Genomic DNA, 21,729 nt, shown 5'->3' with positions numbered 1-21,729 from the left:
TTTTTTTTTTTTTTTTTTTTTTTTTGTGGTGTCTCTATCTGGTTTTGGTATCTGAGTAATGCAGGCTTCATGGAATCAATTTTGAAGTTTTCTTTTATTCCATTTTTTAAAATAGTTTGAGAAGAATGGGCATTAAGTTTTATCTAAATGTTTGATAGAACTCACCTCTGATGCCATCTGGTCCTGGACTTTTCCTTGTTGGGAATTCTTTTATTTTTTTTAATTTTTTTTTAAAGATTTTATTTATTTATTCATGAGAGACAGAGAGAGAGAGAGGCAGAGGCAGAGGGAGAAGCAGGTTCCCCATGGAGCAGGGAGCCTGATGTGGGACTCGATCCCAGGACCCCAGGATCATGACCTGAGCCAAAGGCAGACGCTTAACTGACTGAGCCACCCAGGCGTCCCTTGTTGGAAATTCTTTGATTACTAGTAATTGATGTGTTCAGATTTTCTCTTTGTTCCTGATTTACTTTTGTAAGATTGTAACTTTCTAGGAATTTCGCCATTTCTTCTAGGTTGTCCAATTTGTTTGTATATAATTTTTCATAGTGCTCTCTTAAATTCTTTTTATTTCTGTGATGTCACCTGTTATTTCTCCTCCTTCATTTCTGATTTTATTTATTTGAGTCCACTTTCTTTTTTTCTGATGATCTGGCTAAAGATTTATCAATTTTGTTTATCTTTTCTAAGAACCAGCTCCTGGTTTAATTTATCTTTTCCACTGTTTTACTTTTAGCTTTTATTCATTTATTTCTATTCTAATACTTATTATTTCCTTCCTTCTACTAACTTCGAGCTTTGTTCTTCTCTTTCTAGTTCTTTAGGTGTAACCTTAGATTGTTAGAGATTTTTCTTGCTTCTTGAGGAAGGCCTGTATTGCTATAAACTTTCCTCTTAGAACTGCTTTTTTTGCATCTTGAAGACTTTGGACCATTGTGTTTTCATTTTCATTTGTCTCCATGTATTTTTAAAATTTTCTCTCTTTGATTTCTTCACTGACCCATTTATTGTATAGCCTCCACATGTTTGTGTTTTTTTGCAGTTTTTTCTTCTAACTGATTCACAGTGTTAGGGTCAGAAAAGATGCTTGACATGATTTCAGTCATCCTAAATTTATTGAGACTTGTTTGTGGCCTAATATGTGATCTATTCTGAAGAATGTTCCATCTTCACTTGAAGAAAATGCATATTTCACTCTTTGGGGATGGAATATTCTCTCTATATATATCTTAAGTCTATCTGATCTAATGTGTTGCTCATAGCCACTGTTTTCCTTATGGATTTTCTGTCTGGATGATCTATCCATTGATGTAAGTAGAGTGTTAAAGTCCCCTACTATTATTGGATTACTGTCAGTATCTCCATTTATGTCTGTTAATGTATTCTTTACATATTTTTATGCTCCTCTGTTGAATGCATAAATATTTACAATTGTTATACCATTTTTTGGATTGATCCCTTTGTCATTATCTAATGTCCTTCTTTGTCTCTTGCTACAGTCTTTGTGTTAAAGTCTACTTTGTCTGATATAAGTATTGCCACCCTGCCACTGCCCCCTGCTTTTTTTTCCACTTTGCTTTGCTTGGAATATCTTGTTCCAACCCTTCACTTTCAGTCTCTAAGTCTGTATGTGTCATTAGGTCTGAAGTGAGTCTTCTGTAGAGAGCATACAGGTGGGTCATATTTTTTTATCCAATCAGTCACCTTATGTCTTTGTATTGGAGCATTTACTCCATTTACATTTAAAGTAATTATTGAAAAGTATGTACTTATTGCCATTTTGTTAAATGTTTGCTGGTTTTTGTAGTTCTTCTCTGTTCCTTTCTTTTTCTCTTGCTCTCTTCCCTTGTGGTTTGATGGCTTTCTTTAGTGTTATACTTGGAATCCTTTCTTTTTATTTTTTGTTTATCATAGTTTTTTGATTTGTGGTTATCACTGGTTTCATATATAACATCTTGTGTATGTAGCACTGTATTTTAAGTTCATGGTTGCTTAAGTTCAAACACTTTCTAAAAGCATTACATTTTTACTCCTCCTCCATGTTTGATGTATATGATGTCATATTTCGCATCTTTTTAGTTTGTTTATCCCTTGATTAATTTTTGTATATATAATTGATTTTCCTACTTTTGTGTTTTAACCTCTATACTGGCTTTGTAAATGACTAATTTATAAATATTTTTATATTTCCATCTTGATTTCCTCCTTTTTTTCCATAGAACAGTGTTTTCAAGCCTTTTTCTTCTCAATGTATCATTTATTGCTATTGTTTTTCTAATTATGTTGATATACATTCACAAAACATGATCTGAATGATACTAATCATGTAAAATGTGGTGATTCTTGCTGTTAGGTCTGTTTGTAAAGATAGTTTTATCTCCAATTATAGGGTTATTTCAGTTATCTCCTGCTGTATAATCAACTGTCCCAAAATTTGGTAGCTAAAATAATTTATTTTTAATCTCTCACAATCGTATGGGTTGATTTAGACCAGAAATTGGAGTCTCGCATGCAATGTCAGTGAGATGGGGGCTGGTACTGGAGATATCTTTAAGCTGGAAAGAGGCAGACATCCAAGAAAATATCTGCAACCATATTTCTGACACCTCAGGGAAGAACCTAAATATCTAGGGGCTAGTTGGGCATTTTGCTCTCTTCTAGTGTTTAGTAAACATGGCTAAGTTTGGATTCCCCTCAGCATGGTGTTCCCAAGATAATTATACCTCTTACACAGGAACTGACTTACCCTAGAATATACATTCTTATTGACCAAGGTGGAAACTGCAAGGCTTCTCACCATTTAACCATGAAAGTCACACAGCATCCTGCCTTGTTTGTTATACAGAGTGTTCCCATATTCACTGTATATAGGGCTACCCATGGTGTGAGCACCAGGAAGGTGTAGTTCATTGCAGGTTTATCTTTGGAAACAAGGATGTTCTTACATGGTCATTAGAAGGCTAAATGTGCTCTTTCAGTCTGTTCTATCTTACTGTTTTATTTTTGTCCATCTTGAGTTCTTCTTTGCCTCAAATATTGTTTAGAATTGGTTTCTAAATGTATTGTTTTTGGTCTTGTTTTCTAACTATATTGATCTATGCTCATCATGATCTGAGTATACCAATTTTCTAAAATGTAGTGTTACTTATCTGTTTGATTTACCAATATCTTAGAAAGTTGCTTTAAAATCTGCTGCTACAAAGCTGGGTTTTATTAATTCTGCTTAAGTTTCTATCACTCTCTTTTCTCTACTTTAAAAAAAAAGATTTTATTTTTTGACAGAGAGAGAGGGTGGGAGAGAAGGAGAGCACACAAGCAGGGGGAGCAGCAAAGGGAGAGAGAGAAGCAGGCTCCCCATGGAGCAGGGAGCCTGATGTGGGGCTCAATCCTAGGACCCTGGAACCATGACTTGAGCTGAAGGCAGACACTTAACCTACTAAGCCACACAGGCACCACATGTTTTCTACTTTTTAAAAGTATATTAGGCATGCATTATTTAGAACTTTTTCATCTCCCTGATGAATTGAATCTTTTATCATTATGCTTATCTTAATAAATTATATTATTTATCTTTAATGATATTTTTTACCTTAAAAGTATTTTGCCTGATATTCACATAATTTTACTAGCCTAATTTTGATTATTATTTGTTTATTACACTCTTCCATACTTGTACTTTCAGCTTTTATGGATCCTCAAGCTTCAGTCTGTCTCATAAAAGAGCATGTAGCTCAGTTTGCTGTTTTTGTTCAGTCTATTACAACACTTTTTGTATTTTAACTGTAGAGATTAACTTACGTTAATTGTGTTACACTGATACTTGGATTTATTTTTATCATCTTTTTCTTTACCTTAAATTTGACATAAATCTTCAGGATTTATTTAACTTTTATAAACTTCATTTTGCTTTCTTTATCACTAATTGAGTAATCATTTGGGTTTTTAAGACATCTTTATTGAGGTATAATTGACATGCAAATAACTGCACATATTCAATGTGTACAATTTGGTGAGTTTGGACATAAGCAAATACTTGTGATACCATCACCACAGTCAAAGTAACTGGAATATCTAGCACCTCCCAGAGTTTCCTTGTGCCCCTTCCGGGACTTTTGTTTTTGTTTGCAGTAAGAACATTTAACATTAAATCTACCCTCTTAACAGATTTTGAAGTGCACAATATCATATTGTTAACTTAGGCAATATATTGTAAAATAGATCTCCACAATTTATTCATCTAGTGTAACTGAAGAACAGTGATTTAGATATTATATAAAAACTATTTTAAGGGACACCTGGGTGGTTCAGTCAATTAAGCATCTGACTTAGGCTCAGATCATGATCCCAGGTTCCTGGGATGGAGTCCCACATACAGCTTCTTGCTCAGCAGGGAGCTGCTTCTCCCTCTGCCTGCCACTCCCCCTGCTTCTGCTCTCTCTCTCTCTATCTGACAAATATATAAATAAAATCTTTTAAAAAAATTATTTTAATATATTCACTTAATTAAATGAGGCCAAAAATAAATCCCTGTGCCTTTGCTGTCACTGTAAACAATATAAAAATTTCCACATGTTTTAGTTCTGACCACCACTAATCTCAATCCACATTTCTCCCCCTATTGAAATTGTGCCTTGTTTTTTATAACCCTTAAATAGTTCTATAGTAATTATTAAAATTTATTTACATGATAACAATATTATAGCTCTCATTCTTTTTATATGTTAGGCTTTCTATCTGAGATGAGGGTTTTTTTTTTTCCCCCAAAGAAATACATCCTTTAGGTAATCTAGTGAGGTAAACTCTTGGAATTAAAAAAAAAAAAAAAAAAAAACTGGATGCTTTTATTTTGTTCTTGTCATTAAAAGTTATTTTTGTCTCAGCACCTTGAAGATATTATTTCATTGGCTTCTGGCTTCCAGTGCATGCTTTTGATAAATCAGCCATTAGGCTAATTGCCATTCCTTTGTAGGTGGCCTCTTTTCCTTCCTTCTCTGGCTTCTCTAAAAATATTAACTTTGTTCTTGTATTTTACAAATGACTGATAGATAGATTGACATGTATATATACACACATGCTTATGACTCTCTCTATATATACAGCTTTTTATTTATTTTTAGGGTGTTTATCATGGGTTTTATAGACTTACACTTTGTTGCCTTCCAAAAATTCTGAAAACTTCTATCATTATCACTTGGAATATTAACTCTTCCCAATTTTCTCTATTCTCACCGTTTGAACTCTGATCACTTCCTACTCTATTCTCCATGCCTCCTGATCCCCAACTTTTGAAAAATATTTTCCATTTCTTTGTCTCTCTGAAATATATTGTTTCCTCAGATCTTTTCTCCAAATCACTATTTTTATTTTTAGCAGATTGTAATATGTTCTTTTCAGACTTCAGTTATGTTTTTACTTCAATTATTATATTTTTCATATCTAAACCTTTATTTGGTTCTTTTTCAAACATGGTTGGTTGCTTTATAGTCTTATTCATGGTATCAGTCCTTTCTGTTAAATCTTGAAACACATTAAACATACTTAGTTTTAATTCTTTTTAAAAAATATTTTGTCAGGGGGGGCAGAGCAAGATGGCAGAGGAGTAGGAGACTTGGATTTCATCTGGTCTCAGGAATTCAGCTGAATAGGGATCAAACCCATTCTGAACACCTACAAACTCAACAGTAGATCGAAGAAAAGAATAGCAACAATTCTCTGAATGGAAAAGTGACCACTTTCTGGAAGGTAGGACGTGCAGAGAGGTGAATCCGAGGCGATATTTGGGAGGATAGACGACGGGGGAGGGGGCCTCTGTTGGCTGCTTCTGGCAAGTGATAGAGCCGTGGAGCACAAAATCAGAACTTTTAGAAATCGGCTCCACTAAGGGATGTCGCTCCAGCGGCTAAGCGGGGCGTGGAAACCTCGCGGGACAATGTAGTCTCAGGACGCTTGGGGTCACAGAAAGACCGGAGGTGCCTGAGTGCAGCAGAGCTCCCAGGTATCAGAGCGGGGAAGCCAGCTGCAGAAACGGAGCTGAGGTGCGGGCACTCAGCTCGGGGTTGCCATATACCGTGATCCATGGCACAGTCGGGCCACTGCTCCTCCAGCAGGGACCCAACAAGCGGCAGATCCGGGGAGACTCCCCTTCCTCCCCTGGGAGAAGCAGCGCGGGAGTGCACCGCAGGGAACTGCAGGGTTTGGAGATTCCACACGGGGTTGGGTGCCAGAGATAGAAACACTCGGTCACAGGCCGGGTGAGCACGGAGTGTGGCTGGAGACCGGGGAGACAGGAGTGCCTGACTGCTTTTCTCTGGGGGAGCACTGAGGAGCGGGGCCCCGAGTTCTCGGCTCCTCCGGGCGGAGATTGGGAGGCCACCATTTTCACTCTTGTCCTCCAAAGCTGTACCAAGAGCTTGAAGGGAACAAAAGCTCCCAAGAGCAAACCCGAGCAGATTACTTAGCCCAGACCGACAAGGGCAGGGCAATCCCGCCTCCAGCAAAGACATTTGGAAACCATGGCAACAGGCCCCTCCCCCAGAATATCAGCACGAACAGCCAGCGAAGACCAAGTTTACAAATCAAAGAAAACGGGAGATCTCCAGTGCTAGGGGAATACTGCACATAGAATTCATGGCTTTTTTACCATGATTCATTAGTCTTTCAAAGTTAATTTTTTTTAACTTTTTTTTTTGAATTTTTCTTTTTCCCTTCAACCAACATCTTCTCAATCCCTTTTTTAAAAAAGCATTTTTAGAGTCATATTCTATCCCTTCATAGTAGATACCCTTATTTTTGGCATATATATATAAGTTGTCCTCTCTTTAAAATTTAGAGGTACAGTTTCTTCTAACATATCAAAATATACGCTAAATCTCTAGTGTATGGCTTTGTTCTAGTCTCCTACCTGATCACATTCTCTCCCTTTCTTTTTTCTTTCTTTTTTTTTAATCCTATTCTTTCTTTTTTCAAGCACCTTATCAATTCCTTTTTTAAAATTTTTTATACTTTTCATCTTTACAATCATATTCCATCCCTTCATTGTATCAACCCTTATTTTGGACATATATAAATGTTTCTTTAAAATTTAGGGGGTACTTTCATCAAACAGACCAAAAAACACCCAAAATCTAGTGTGTGGCACTGACCTATGCACCAGCCTGATCATATTTGATCATATTCTGTTTTTTTGTTTTGTTCTGTTTTTGTTTGTCTTTATCTTTTTCTTTCCTTTTTTTTTCTCTTTCTTTTTTCTCTCATTTCCTTTCTTTTCCCCTGGTTTCAGGTCTTTTCTGATTTGTTTAGAGTATATTTTCTGGGGACGTTGTTAACCTGTTAGCATTTTGTTCTCTCATTCATCTATTCTCCTCTGGACAAAATGACAAGACGAAAAAACTCACCTCAACAAAAAGAACAAGAGGTAGTACCATCTGGCAGGGACCTACTCAATACAGACATTAGTACGATGTTAGACCTAGAATTCAGAATCATGACTTTAAAGATACTAGCTGGACTTGAAAAAAGCATGGAAGTTATTAGAGAAACCCTTCCTGGAGAAATAAAAGAACTAAAATCTAACCAAGGCAAAATCAAATTATGAGGTGCAATCAAAATGGGGGCACTAACTGCGAGGACAAATGAGTCAGAGGACAGAATTAGCGATATAGAAGACCAAATGATGGAAAATAAAGAAGCTGAGAAAAAGAGAGATAAACAACTATTGGATCACGAGGGCAGAATTCGAGAGAGAAGCGATACGATCAGATGAAACAACATTAGAATAATTGGGATCCCAGAAGAAGAAGAAGCAGAGAGAGGGGCAGAAGGTATATTGGAGCAATAATAGCGGAGAACTTCCCTAATGTGGGGAAGGAAATAGGCATCAAAATCCAAGAAGAACAGAGAACCCCTCTTAAAATCAATAAAAATAGGTCAACACCCCGACATCTAATAGTAAAACTTACGAGTCTCAGAGACACAGAAAATCCTGAAAGCAGCTCGGAGAAGATATGTAACCTATAATGGTAGAAATATTAGATTGACAACAGACCTATCCACAGAGACCTGGCAGGCCAGAAATGACTGGCATGATATATTCAGAGCATGAAACGAGAAAAATATGCAGCCACGAATACTATATCAAGCTAGGCTGTCACTGAAAATAGAAGGAAAGAGAAAAAGGTTCCAGAACAAACAAATATTAAGGAATTTGCAAACAGGAAACCAGCCATACAAGAAATATTGAACGGGGTCCTCTATGCAAAGAGGGAGCCTAAAAGCAGCACAGACCAGAAAGGAATACAGACAATATACAGGAACAGTCACCTTACAGGCAATACAATGGCACTAAATTCATATCTTTCAATAGTTAGCCTGAATGTTAATGGGCTAAATGCCCCAATCAAAAGACACAGGCTATCAGATTGGATTAAAAAACAAGACGCATCAATATGCTGTCTGCAAGAGACTCATTTTAGACCCAAAGACACCCCCAGATTGAAAGTGAGGGCGTGGAAGACCATTTACCATGCTAATGGACACCAAAAGAAAGCTGGGGTGGCAATCCTTATATCAGACAAATTGGATTTTAAAACAAAGACTGTAATAAGAGATGAAGAAGGACAGTATATCCTACTTAAAGGGTCTATCCAACAAGAAGATCTAACAATTGTAAATATCTATGCCCCTAACATGGGAGCAGCCAATTATATAAGGCAATTAATAACAAAAGCAAAGAAACACATTAACAACAATACAATAATACTGGGGGACTTTCACACCCCCCTGACTGAAATGGACAGATCATCTAAGCAAAAGATCAACAAGGAAATAAAGACTTTAAATGACACACTGGACCAAATGGACTTCACAGACATACTCAGAACATTCCATCCCAAAGCACTGGAATACACATTCTTCTCTAGTGCCCATGGAACATTCTCCAGAATAGACCACATCCTAGGTCACAAATCAGGTCTCAACCGGTACCAAAAGATTGGGATTATTTCCTGAATATTTTCTGACCACAGTGCTTTGAAACTAGAACTCAATCAGAAGAGGAAAGTCGGAAAGAACTCAAATACATGGAGGCTAAAGAGCATCCTACTAAAGAATGAATGAGTCAACAAGGAAATTAAAGAAGAATTTTAAAAAATTCATGGAAACCAATGAAAATGAAAACAGAACTGTTCAAAATCTTTGGGATGCAGCAAAGGCAGTCCTAAGAGGAAATTATATAGCAATACAAGCCTTTCTCAAGAAATAAGAAAGGTCTCAAATACACAGCCTAACCCTACACCTAAAAGAGCTAGGGAAAAAACAGCAAATAAAGCCTAAACCCAGCAGGAGAAGAGAAATCATAAAGATCAGAGCAGAAATCAATGAACTAGAAACAAAAAGAACAGTAGAACAGATCAACAAAACTAGGAGCTGGTTCTTTGAAAGAATTAACACGATTGATAAACCCCTGGCCAGACTTATGAAAAAGAAAAGAGAAATTACCCGAATCAACAAAATCATGAATGAAAGAGGAGAGATCACAACGAACACCAAAGAAATACAAACAATTATAAGAACATATTATGAGCAACTCTATGCCAGCAAATTAGATAACCTGGAAGAAATGGGTGCATTCCTAGAGATGTATCAACTACCAAAATTGAACCAGGAAGAAATAGAAGACCTGAACAGACCTATAACCACTAAGGAAATTGAAGCAGTCATCCAAAATCTCCCAACAAACAAAAGCCCAGGGCCAGATGGCTTCCCAGGGGAATTCTACCAAACATTTCAAGAAGAATTAATACCAAAAATTCTCACCAAATACTAGCCAATAATATCCAACAGTACATTAAAAGGATTATTCACCATGACCAAGTGGGATTTATCCCTGGGCGGCAAGGTTGGTTCAACATCTGCAAATCAATCAACGTGATACAATATATTAACAAAAGAAAAAACAAGAATCTTATGATCCTCTCAATAGATGCAGAAAACGCATTTGACAAAGTACAGCATCCTTTCTTGATCAAAACTCTTCAGAGTATAGGGATAGAGGGTACATACCTCAATATCATAAAAGCCATCTACGAAAAACTTACCTCAAATATCATTCTCAATGGGGAAAGCTGAGAGCTTTTCCCCTAAGGTCAGGAACGCAGCAGGGATGTTCACTCTCACCACTGGTATACAACATAGTATTAGAAGTCCTAGCCACAGCAATCAGACAACAAAAAGAAATCAAAGGCATCCGAATCGGCAAAGAGGAAATCAAACTCTCACTCTTTGCAGATGATATGATACTTTATGTGGAAAACCCAAAAGACTCCACCCCAAATCTGCTAGAACTCATACAGGAATTCAGGAAAGTAGCAGAATTTAAAATCAATGCACAGAAATCAGTGGCATTCCTATACACCAACAACAAGACAGAGAAGAGACAAATCAAGGAGTCGATCCCATTTACAATTGCACCCAAACCATAAGATAACTAGGAATAAATCTAAGCAAAGAGGCAAAGGATCTGTACTCAGAAAACTATAAAATACTCATGAAAGAAATTGAAGAAGACACAAAGAAATGGAAAAACGTTCCAAGCTCATGTTTTAGAAGAACCAACATTGTGAAGATGTCAATGCTACCTAGAGCAATCTACACATTCAATGCAATCCCCATCCAAATACCATCCACTTTTTTCAAAGAAATGGAACAAATAATCCTAAAATTTGTATGGAACCAGAAGACACCCCGAATAGTCAGAGGAATGTTGAAAAAGAAAAGCAAAGCTGGCAGCATCATAATTCCGGACTTCCAGCTCTATTACAAAGCTGTCATCGTCAAGACACTACGGTACTGGCACAAAAACAGACACATTGATCAATGGAACAGAATTGAGAGTCCAGAAATGGACCCTCAACTCTATCGTCAACTCATCTTCCACAAAGCAGGAAAGAATATCCAGTGGAAAAAAGTCTCTTCAACAAATGGTGTTGTGAAAATTGGACAGCCACATGCAGAAGAATGAAACTGGACCATTTCCTTACACCATACCCAAAAATAGACTCCAAATGGTTGAAAGACCTAAACATGAGACAGGAGTCCATTCAAATCCTAAAGGAGAACACAAGTAGCAACCTCTTCGACCTCAGCCGCAGCAACTTCTCCCTAGAAACATCGCCAAAAGCAAGGGAAGCAAGGGCAAAAATGAACTATTAGGATTTCATCTAGATAAAAAGCTTTTGCACGGCAAAAGAAACAGTCCACAAAACCAAAAGACAATCGACAGAATGGGAGAAAATATTTGCAAATGACATACCAGATAAAGGGCTAGTATCCAAAATCTATAATGAACTTATCAAACTCAACACCCAAAGAACAAATAATCCAATCAAGAAATGGGCAGACGACATGAACAGACATTTTTCCAAAGAAAACATCCAAATGGCCAACTCACATATGAAGAAGTGCTCAACATCGCTCGGCGTCAGGGAAATCCAAATCAAAATCTCAATGAGATACCACCTCACACCAGTCAGAATGGCTAAAATTAACATGTCAGGAAACGACAGATGTTGGCGGGGATGCGGAGATAGGGAAACCCTCCTACACTGTTGGTGGGAATGCAAGCTGGTGCAACCACTCTGGAAAACAGTATGGAGGTTCCTCAAACAGTTGAAAATAGAGCTACCATATGATCCAGCAGTTGCACTACTGGGTATTTACCCCAAAGATACAAATGTTGGGATCTGAAGGGGTACGTGCACCCCAATGTTTATAGCAGCAATGTCCACAATAGCCAAACTGTGGAAAGAGCCAAGATGTCCATTGACAGATAAATGGATAAAGAAGAGGTGGCATATATACACAATGGAATATTATGCAGCTATCAAAAGGAATGATCTCTTGCCATTTGCAATGACGTGGATGGAACTGGAGGGTATTATGCTGAGTGAAAAAGTCAATCAGAGAAAGACATGTATTATATGATCTCACTGAAATGAGTAATTCTTAATCTCAGGAAACAAACTGAGGATTGCTGGAGTGGTGAAGTGGGTGGGAGGGAGCGGTTGGCTGGGTGATAGACATTGGGGAGGGTATGTGCTATGGTGAGTGCTGTGAATTGTGCAAGACTTTTGAATCACAGATCTGTAACTCTGAAACAAATAATTTAATATATGTTAAGAAAAAAAAGAAGAAGATAGCAGGAGGGGAAGAATGAAGGGGAGTAAGTCAGAGGGGGAGACGAACTATGAGAGACGATGGACTCTGTAAACAAACTGAGGGTTCTAGAGTGGAGGGGGCTGGGGGGATGGGTTAGCCTGGTGATGGGTATTAAAGAGAGCACGTTCTGTGTGGAGCACTGGGTGTTATACACAAACAATGAATCATGGAACACTATATCAAAAACTAATATTGCAATGTATGGTGATTAACATAACAATAAAAAATTTAAAGAGAAAAAATATTAAAAAAATATTTTGTCAGAGAGAGTGAGAATGAGAGAGAGAGAGAGAGAGCACAAGGAGGGGGAGCGGCAGGCAGAGGGAGAAGCAGGCTCCCCTGGGATCATGACCTCAGCCGAAAGCGGATGCTTAACTGACTGAGCCACCCAGGAGTCCCCTTAGTTTTAATTCTGCTTGATAATTTCACTAATGTAGACTTTTGGGTAGGATTTAACTCATGGTGCCTTGTTTGTATATATGATATATGATTTTTGCTGTGAGGTCTTAAGACTTTGGGAAACCCTCAGCAAGAATTCTTTGAAATCTAGTCTAAAGTTGGATTTCTCTAAAGAATATTGCATTTGATTCTGCTGGTTACCTCCAGTTATTACCTACTTGACATTATCTGCTGAGATAATGTAAGTTACAGAAGGTAACAGTTATTTGAGCTCTAAACCTAAATATGGCAGTTGGCTGGTTATTATCTTTCCCCTCCAGCCAGTATCGAGGTCAAATGTGACAGGGTTCCATGTTATCTTCTAGATAGTGAGTTAATTTATTACTAATGCTTTCTGTGAAAGGGATAGATCTCCAGATTGATATTGGGGTTTCCTAATATGTTTTTACTTTCTACTGGCCCTAGTCTTTACTTCCATTCTTTTCTGCCCTGCATAGCAATTAAAACAGAATCCTAAAGTCAGCAAGGTTCATCTGAAGGTGAAATTCATTTACCTCTCAGGAGTCTTTCTTTGTTCCTTCTTCTTTCTCCTCTTCTTTCTCCTCCCTCTCTTCTTCTTTTTCTTTTATATGTGTGTGTGTTTGTGTCATGGCAAATTACACATACTCTGCACTTTGCCACAGCAATGGTAGATATTTTAAAAATGGGTTTAAAAGATATTTTATCCACAATATTTAGTTGTAAAACTATTTAGAGTAACCAATACATCAAAGGACCAGAAACGAAAGTCATTTGCATTCCCAACACAGTAACATTGTGTCTTTAACAAATTTTGCATTCTGTAAATTTGTGGGGACAGGTGGTGCCTGAGTAAGGGCAGGGTGTTCTAGGTCCTTCCACCTTTATTGTATTTTACATTAGACTTTAAGAAAAGTGCTGTGCTGGGGGACAAATTTAAAAATGCCCCAGCCATTAAAAGGTACCTAAGATGGTATATACTGCCTTATTGAACTGAATTGGGTTGAGCAATTACTTTTCTAATATGTTTTGTGTGGGCTTCCTAGAAAATAGAATTTGTGAAAATGACCCTCAGGCCTGTTATGACAATCAATCTTGAAGCCCTCTCTGGAGGCTCAATTTGTCTAAATGTCCAATTTGCTAATGTTTTTTTCTAAACCAGTAACCTGAAGTGTGAAAATGCCTAAAATGTAGAAATGATATATATTGTTTCCAAAGTTGCCCTCTTTAAAATGGTACAAAAGCAGTTTCATGTTGTAGGTGAATGCAGGTCTAGTTTGTGACCCGAGGAAAGAATAAGAAGAGTGTACTTTAAACACCCAGGATGGAGAACATAGAGTCAGTATTACACTGAAGTTCTTAAAAATCTCCAGGCTGATTTCACATTCCATAAAGGACAGAATCCTTTGAGAGGAGGAGGCAAAAAGAAGGAAAAATAGACAGAGTGCCTTCTGCATGTCTTCCTAGCTAGGATCCAAGTGTTGCTTTTAAATTTATGAGATCAGAACATCAAAAGATAGCAGCTAAATATATTCAGGTAGAGTAAAAATTTTGACATAAATTTAGTGACTTATTTTTCCCCTCAAGAAATGAGTGCATGTGTTTTACAAGCTATTTCTTAGGATTTAATTTACATAGAGACCCATTTATTTAGGAAAGAATTAATAAGCAGGAGTCCAAGAAAGAGTTTCAATGGGGTCAGCTGCTCTGGCACTGCAGTATCCCTGATTACCTCCTCTCTACACTATTAGAGCATACATAGACGACCTCTCAGAGGGTTCCCCACTGGAAGCGAGGCCATGATGAGGCATCCAACAGCACCATGGAGGGAGGCTTCTGTTTTACCCTAGGCAGGGCACTTACTTGAAAGATTTATAATCTTTCTGAAGTATAAACTTTCTGAAGCTGCTGAACTCTGGGACAGAGGTTGGGTTGTCCCACAGAGCCTATAAAATGTTTAGAATGTAGACATCAGTTGGAAAGCTCCAGTTTCTCATACAGGAAGTAGATAGATACACAGTGGGTTTTCGTACAGAAAATATAGAGCAGATAAATGAATATATAGAATGACATGTATCACTGTGGTTAAATCTCAAAATGTTAAATGGAAACAACAAGCAACCGAAAAGAGCAAGTTGCAAATAGCTGATACAATTTATGTAAAAATTATAAAAAATTATAAAAAATAATAGTTTATATATATATTCCTGCAAAAACATGTTAGTGGGTGATTCATACCATCTTGAGGATAATGGTTACCTTTAGGAAGAAGGGGAGAAGAAGGGAAGGGAATATTGGTTTTTCCTTATTTATAATGTTTTATATCTTATTTTTTAAAAAGTCAGCTGAGACAAATGTGAAATAGAGCAGCATATGTTTTATCTTGGTATTGATTATAATAGATATCTACAATTTTGGGGGGTTTTCTGTGTTTGAGATAATTTATTATTAAACTTTCAAAAGTAATAGCACAATTTTAAAGATAGTCCCTTCTATTAGAACTTCCTGTGATCTTGGAAATGCTCTATATTTGCTCTAATATGATAGCCACTAGCCACATGTGGCCACTGAGCATTTAAAATGTGACTAGTGCAACCAAAGGACTCAATTTTTTATTTCATTACATTTTATTTAATTTTAATTTAAATAGCCACATTTAATTTAATTTTAATTTAAATAGTGAGTAATAGCTATTGTATTAGACAGCACGAGTCTAGATTATACACTCCTTAGGAATGCTGAATTTGTCAGTCTTCACAAACTGTAATCCCAGTGCTTAGAATCAGTCTCAGCACTATTAGGTCTCCATACATAGTTTCTGAACTAATGAATTAATGAATCCCAGTGCAGACATTCCACTTTCCTCCTGTGTTTTGGTTGCCATACATATGGTGTCAAAAATTTACCAAGCCTAGAATTATTTTTGTTATTATCCTATAAAATCAGTACTTTCTAGTAACCATCCTTCTTATCCTACTTATACTAACAATTTCTAGTGCATATTATAATTAGACGATATTTTACATTTTGCATTACTTAAACTTTGTTTTGTGACTCCTATTGTGTTCTCTGTATTAAATATTCTGTCAATGTATGAGGTAAGGCTAATATTACACCAAATATCTCAATGACACATTATTAGAAATGTATAAAATTATCTGAGTACTTCTAAAACCTGAGCTTCTGAAGTACAGTAATAATAAAACATAAATAAATGCTTACCAGAGAGAAGGGCATACCATGGACCAAAGAAATTGCTGATCTAATGTGAAAGAAAAAAACTAATTTGGCAAGAAGCAATTTGAAAATAATACAAAAAACCAGTTCAATATCAAAAGTAGGTTTAATCTCTAAGGATCAAATAAAAGATGAGGATAAAAAATTATATGACCAAAATGGTATTTTTGCTCTAACTCTTCCATACCACTTCCTCTCAAAAGTATTACAAAAGAGGGGTACTTTCTGTGATATGTAAACTATACCTGCGTAAAAACTGATCTACAAAAATACTATGGGGGTGCCTGGGTAGCTCAGTCAGTTGAGCATCCACCTCTTGGTTTTGTCTCAGTTCATGATCTCAAGGTCCTCCCCTTCTCATGCTCTCTCTCTCTTTCTCTCTCTCGCTCAAATAAATAATCTTTAAAAAAAATACTATGAAGGAAGTACATGTTGGAAGATTGACTCAAGCCTGGAAAATCTAACATAGTAAAACATAGATGAAAGGGAAGGAAAGGAAATAGGCAGCAACATCTCCATGACAGAATTTCCTTCGATTCCCTACCCAAGAAGGAAAAATGGTAAAGAAAAAGAAAGCTGTTTGTCTCGAGAAAGTGAGTCAGAAAATTGAAGAGACAAGAGACCTTGTTTTAGCATATGAAGAAAGTGAGTAGAGGATAAAGGGGAAGGCCCCTATGCTATGGTGAGTGCTGTGAATTGTGTAAGACTGATGAATCATAGACCTGTAGCTCTGAAACAAATAATACATTATATGTTAAAAAAAAAAAAGATAGTAGGAAGGGAAAAATGAAGGGTGGGAAATCGGAGGGGGAGACGAACCATGAGAGACTGTGGACTCTGAGAAACAAACTGAGGGTTCTAGAGGGGAGGGGGGTGGGGGGATGGGTTAGCCTGGTGATGGGTATTAAAGAGGGCATGTGTTGAATGGAGCAATGGATGTTATATGCAAACAATGAATCATGGAACACTACATCAAAAACTAATGATGTAATGTATGGTGATTAACATAACATAATAAAATAAAAAAACTTTTTTAAAATCTAGAAAAAGAAAAAAATGCACACACACACACACACACATACACACAAAAAGAGGAAGGCCTCTACTGATGGGAAAATGACTTGGGGACCAGTGGACATACAGCCAAACTTCAGCTATGTCTAGATCAATAAGGAAGTATTAAAATACCATTATTTAGGGCGCCTGGGTGGCTCAGATGGTTAAGCATCTGCCTTCGGCTCAGGTCATGATCCCGAGGTCCTGGGATCGAGTCCCGCATCGGGCTCCCTGCCCCTTGGGAGTCTGCTTCTCCCTCTGCTTCTCTCTCTCTCTCTCTCTCTCTCTCTCTCCCCCCCCGTCTCTCATGAATAAATAAATAAAATCTTTAAAAAAAAATACCATTATTTATGGATCCACAGAGCCTGTTGCCCAGGTGAGGTGAAACAGGCCTAGAAGGCAGAAGAATCAAGAGGAAGAATGTCAGTGGAATGGCACTGATCCTCACTGATGCAAAGAGCAATGGGGAAATAATTTGAAACAGATTTCATAAGATCTTTTGTTGTGCAGGGCAAGCAGAATGAATAAAGGAGTAAATAAAAGTTAAATGTCTGATGTCATGACTCCCCAAAGCCAATATCAATCAGAGGAGAAAACTTCCCTTGCAGTTCTAAGAAATTGTTTAGCTTTCCCTGAAAGCATTCTCCAAAGGTCTGTGCATTTTTTTTTTATTTTGAGATTCATTTACTTATTTGAGAGAGAGAGCACATGCGTACAAGTGGGGGGAGGAGCAGAGGAAGAGAATCCCCAAGTAGACTCCCTGACCAGCATGGAGCGCATCATGGAGCTTGATCCCACAACCCATGAGATCACAACCTGAGCTGAAACCAGGACTTGACCACTCAATGTACTGAGCCACCCAGGAGCCGCCAAAGTTCTGTGTATCTTTAAATGACAGTGCTACAGAACAAGATGAGGATAAAAGAACCAACTAAAGTCACTCTAAGCAGTACATATTTGATGAAAGTGGGAGCACAACAGCAGATGTAATCAGAGGGATGTGCCACAAACACCTATGACTAACTCAGGCTGTGAAGCAGAATTCCAAATTGAAATACAGAATTTCTTGGACCAGGTCACTCCATAACCCTATTTTGGAAAATCCATTCAAGAATCCACCAGCGCAGATGTCATGAATCTCATGTGGGAAGGAGCCCAGAAGAAGAAGAGCATTTCCTTTTAGCTATTGTTAGTTTATTAAGAAGGAAAGTGTGACTTGTAAAATAATTACTTACAGCCTAGTCATGAGAATTGAAAATTGATAATGTTTAGACTATTTATACCGTAAATGACATGGAAGTGGAAAGCATTTGAAAAAGGAGAAACCAAGCTTTGGTCCAAATTTCTCTAAACATTTTGTTTAAAAATAAATTAATACTGTTTAGACTATTTTACTGATCCAACAGAATTGACTAGTTTATTATGTTTATTGTGCTCCTAATATGTTTCAAAACATTGTGGTGAATATTATGCAAAAAAACAAATAAGAATAAAAGTAGGTAAGACTTAGGACTTTCCACCATGTGCCAGTCACTGTGTGGGGGTTTACATAAATTATTTCATTTAATCCTCACCACCCTCTGAAGAAGAGAGACTATTTACCCACTTTTTTTTTTTCAGAAGAAAAAAAGCAGGTATAGGGAGATTGAAGAGCTTGTTCAGTGTAAAAGCTGATAGGTAAATCTTAACTCTAGTGGATTCCACAAATGTCCTTCCCATTTGTCCACATTGCTCTCCAGAGAATGAGATTTGAATAAGAATACGACCATATTGCTCAGAAGTCTGCAATCTAGTTGGGGTGTGTGTGTGTGTGTAAAAGAGTACGGCCCACGTTGTATGAGAGGAATGGACAAGGGGTATGAGAGTTTGGGGAACTCTTACTAGCTAATGGCTTTTTAAAACAAGAAGAGAAAGAGTAACATCTGAATTGAAAAATGAGCACAGGCCATGAACAGTTAGTTTCAAAAGTCAGGAAAATGGGTAATAATGGTATGCAGTAATATTAGAGGCAACCTATTAAAAAAACAAAACAAAATTCACATTCACTGCTGATGTCATTGTTTTTAGCTCTTAAATTACTAAGTTCAACATGTTTGGACTAAAGTTGGTAAGTAGGTAGAGAAATAGGCATTCAGTCCTACCCATAGAAGCAAAAAAAGCATTTGACAAAATACAGCATCCATGCTTGATAAAAACCCTCAACAAAGTAGGTATAGATGGACTATACCTCAACATCATAAAGGCCACATATGAAAAACCCACAGCTAATATCATTCTCAATGGAGGAAAAATTGAGAGCTTTTCCTCTACATTCAGGACGAAGACAGGGATATCCACTCTCACCATTACAATTTAACATGGTACCAGAAGTCTTCGCCTCAGCAATCAGACAACAAAAAGAAATAAAAGCCATCCAAATTGGCAAGAAAGAAGTGAAACTTTCGCTCATTGCAGATGACATGATACTCTATGTACGAAATCCGAAAAACTCCACAAAAAAATTGATAGAACTAATACATGAATTCAGCAGTCTCAGGACATAAAATCAACATACAGAGGAATCTGTTGAATTTCTATATACCAGTAATGAAGCAGCAGAAAAAGAAATCAAGGAATTGATCCTATTTGCAATTGCACCTAAACTGATAAGATACCTACGAATAAACCTAACAAAAGAGGTAAAGGATCTGCACTCTAAAAACTATAGAACACTTACAAAAGAAATTGAAGAAGGCATTAAGAAATGGAAACACATTCCATGGTCATGAATTGGAAGAACAAACATTGTTAAAATGTCTATACTACCCAAAGCAATCTACACATTTAACGCAATCCTTATCAAAATCCCACCAGCATTTTTCACAGAGCTAGAACAAACAAACCTAAAATTTGTATGGAACCACAGAAAATACCCTAAATAGCCAAAGCAACCCTGAAAAAGAAAAGCAAAGCTGGAGGCATCATGATTCTGGACTTCAAGATAAATTATAAAGCTGTAGTCATCAAGGCAGTATGGTACTGGCACAAAAACAGACACATAAATCAACGGAACAGAATACAAAACCCAGAAATGGAACCACAACTCTATGCTCAACTAATCTTCAACATAGCAGGAAAGAATATCCAATGGAAAAAAGATAGTCCCCTCAACAAATGGTGTTGGGAAAACTGGACAGCAAAATGCAGAAGAATGAAACTGGACCACTTTCTTACATGATACACAAAAATGAATTCAAAATGGATGAAAGACCTAAATTCAATACAGGAAACCATCAAAATCCTAGAGGAGAACACAGGCAGCAACCTTTATGACCTAAGCCAAAGCAATTTCTTACTAGACACGTTACCAGAGGCAAGGGAAACAAAAGCAAAAATGAGCTGCTGGGACTACATCAAGATAAAAAGCTTCTGCACAGAGAAGGAAACAATCAACAAAACTAAAAGGCTGCCTACGGAATAGAAGATATTTGCAAATGACATAGGTTTAGTGTCCAAAATCTGTAAAGAACTTAACAAACTCAATACCCCAAAAGCAAATAATCCAGTTAAGAAATGGGAAGAAGACATGAATAGACATTTTTCCAAAGAAGACATCCAGATGGCTGACACGTGAAAAGATGCTCAACAATTTGGCATCAGGGAAATACAAATCAAAACTTCAATGAGATACCACCTCACACCTGTCAGAATGGCTAAAATTAACAACACAGGAAACAATAGTGTTGGTGAGGATGCAGAGAAAGGGGAACACTCTTACACTCTTGGTGGGAATGCAAACTAGTGCAGCAACTCTGGAAAACAGTATGGAGATTCCCCAAAAAGTAAAAAATAGAACTAACTTGTGATCCAGCAATTGCCCTATTATGTATCTATGCAAAGGATACATAAATATAGAAGGGGTACATCCACCCCAATGTTTAGAGCAGCATTATCAACAATAGCCAAATTATGGAATGACCCTGAATGTCCATCAATGGATGAATGGATAAAGAAGTTGTGGTGTGTGTGTATATAAAATGTTACTCAGCCATCAAAAAGAATGATCTCGACATTTGCAACGATGTGGATGGAGCTAGAGTATATTATGCTAAGCTAAGAAAGCCAGTCAGAGAAAGACAAATACCATATGATATCACTCATGTGTGGAATTTAAGAAACAAAACAGATAAATGTATGGGGGGGGGAAGGAGAGAGGGGAAAAAAAACCACAAGAGACTCTTACTAATAGAGAATAAATTGTTGATGGAGGGAGGTGGGGGGTGGACAAGATGGGTGATGGGAGGGCACTTATGATGAGCACTGAGTGTTGTATGTAATAAACTACTGAATTCTCCTGAAACCAATATTACACTATATGTTCACTAACTAGAATTTAAATAAAAAGTTGAAAAAGAAAATAAAAAGAAATAGGTATTCATACTGTACTGAGGGGAGTGTAAGTTGCAATAATCTCCTGGGGATGGACGTGATGTCACTTGTCACATTTAGTGATACTATTTAAAATTCTTATGCCCTTTTTCCAAGTAATGTCACTTCGATTTATTTATGATATATACAGGTCAAATAGGAAATAATAGGTACACATATAAAGTCTCAGCTATAAAGATATCTATCATGGAGTTGTTTTCAAAGTAAAAAATTGGGAACAAAACAAATGTCCAAAAATTATGAAAAGCTTAATTAAATATATTCATATGTAATGGAGTAATGGAGCATTTCATAGGCATTAAAGTGAGATTCTTGAGAGATATTTAAAATGAAGAAAAATTCACCTTAAGTGAAAAGCAGTGTATAAAATGTTCTGTA

This window comes from Callorhinus ursinus, unplaced genomic scaffold (assembly GCF_003265705.2).
Source record: "Callorhinus ursinus isolate GAN/ISIS: 27379988/994484 unplaced genomic scaffold, GSC_fseal_2.0 scaffold23, whole genome shotgun sequence".
Classification (NCBI taxonomy): Eukaryota; Metazoa; Chordata; class Mammalia; order Carnivora; family Otariidae; genus Callorhinus; species Callorhinus ursinus.
This window is presented reverse-complemented; position numbering follows the sequence as displayed.